The sequence below is a fragment of the Schistocerca nitens genome, chromosome 3 (genome assembly GCF_023898315.1).
Source record: "Schistocerca nitens isolate TAMUIC-IGC-003100 chromosome 3, iqSchNite1.1, whole genome shotgun sequence".
NCBI lineage: Eukaryota > Metazoa > Arthropoda > Insecta > Orthoptera > Acrididae > Schistocerca > Schistocerca nitens.
The window spans coordinates 906,021,471-906,023,267 of NC_064616.1; the positions used below are offsets into that span (position 1 = coordinate 906,021,471).

General features: G+C 27.1%; 1 pseudogene; it reads left to right on the forward strand.

Moving 5' to 3' along the window:
* The first annotated feature begins 244 nt into the window (after window positions 1–244).
* Window positions 245–1,508, forward strand: LOC126249476 (NADH-ubiquinone oxidoreductase chain 1-like; annotated as a pseudogene).
* Window positions 1,509–1,797: the final 289 nt, after the last annotated feature.

Below are 1,797 nucleotides of genomic sequence, written 5' to 3' on the forward strand. Positions count from 1 at the left end.
AATGAATGGCATCATGACATATCAACTGTCTCTTAATAAATTTTTGAATTTAACTTTTCAGTCAAAAGGGTTAAATTCTTCTTTAGGACGAGAAGATCCTATAGAGCTTAACATTTTACTTTTATATAGTTTTTTGTTTGTCTTTCTATATTTAATGATGATGTTTTGTTGGGGTGACATGAAGAATAAATAAACTATTCATTATTATATCATTGATTTATATTTGTGTTTTGATCCATAATTTATGATCATACGATTAAGTTACCTTAGGGATAACAACGTAATTGTTGTTGAGACCTCATATCGACAAAGCAGATTGCGACCTCAATGTTGGATTAAGAAAAATTTTGGGTGCAAGAGCCCAGTGTTTAGGTCTGTTCAACCTTTAAATTCTTAAATTATCTGAGTTCAGACCGGTATGAGCCAGGTAGGTTTTTATCCTAATCCATAATAGTACGAAAGTACCATATGGTCAAAATACTTTTATTATATTGATTAATATTAATTAATTTACTATTTTGACAGATTAGTGTTTTGAATTTAGTATTCATTTATGTAGATTTTTTCTACAAATAGTACTGATACTTTATGATTTATTTGTGTTTATTTTAAATTTTCTTTTATTAGTTATTTGTGCTTTAATTAGTGTTGCTTTTCTAACTTTATTGGAGTGTAAGGTTTTAGATTATATTCAGATTTGTAAGGGTCCAAATAAAGTAGGATTTATAGGAATCCCACAACCTTTTAGTGATGCTGTTAAGTTGATTTGTAAGGAGCAGCCAATTCCTATTATATCTAATTATTTACTTTATTATTTTTCTCCTGTTTTTATTTTAATGATTTCTTTGGTTGTTTGAGCAATTTTCCATTACTTAACTTTCATATATTCTTTTTCTCATGGGTTCTTGTTTTTTTATGTTGCACTAGCTTAGGTGTTTATACAGTTTTAGTCGCTGGTAGACCTTCTAATTCAAATTATTCTTTATTAGGTTCCCTTTGTTCAGTTGCTCCAACAATTTAGCTTTGATTTTATTATCTTTAATTATTTAAATTGGTAGTTTTAACATGTTAGATTTTATAAATTATCAACTTTATTGTTGATTTATTATTATTTCTTTTCCTTTAGCCTTAGCTTCTTTTGTTTCTTGTTTGGCTGAAACTAACCATACTCCTTTTGTTTTTGCTGAAGGTGAATCTGAGTTAGTTTCAGGTTTTAATATTGAATATGGTGCAGGTCGATTTACTTTAATTTTTTAGCTGAATATACTAGAAATGTTTTTATAAGAATATTATCAGCTTTAATTTTTTTTGGTGGTGTTTTTTGTTCTTTTATACTTTTTACTAACTTTACTATTATATCCTTTGGCTTTATTTAAGTTCGGGGTACTTTACCACGTTTCCGTTATGATAAATTGATATACTAGGCTTGAAAAAGTTTTTTACCTTTATCTTTGAATTTTTTTATTTTCTTTGTTGGTTTAAAGATTTTATTTATCTCACTTATTTAGTGAAATTTTTTAAGAAAATTTAATAGAAGAGTTAAACTTCTAGTTTTACGTTTTCAAAACATATTCTTTTCCTAAGCTAAATCACTAATTGTTCCTTAATTAGCTTATCTCATGCATTTGCAACATGGACGTTAATTAAGAAGTATGTAAAGTAGATAATTGTTAAGATTTGCCCTGTTATAATGTAAGACTCTTCAACTGGTCGTTTACCTATTCATGTAAATAAACATACAACTAGTATGATTCAGAATAAAGTCTGATTAATAGGATACAATTGGATACCTCAGAA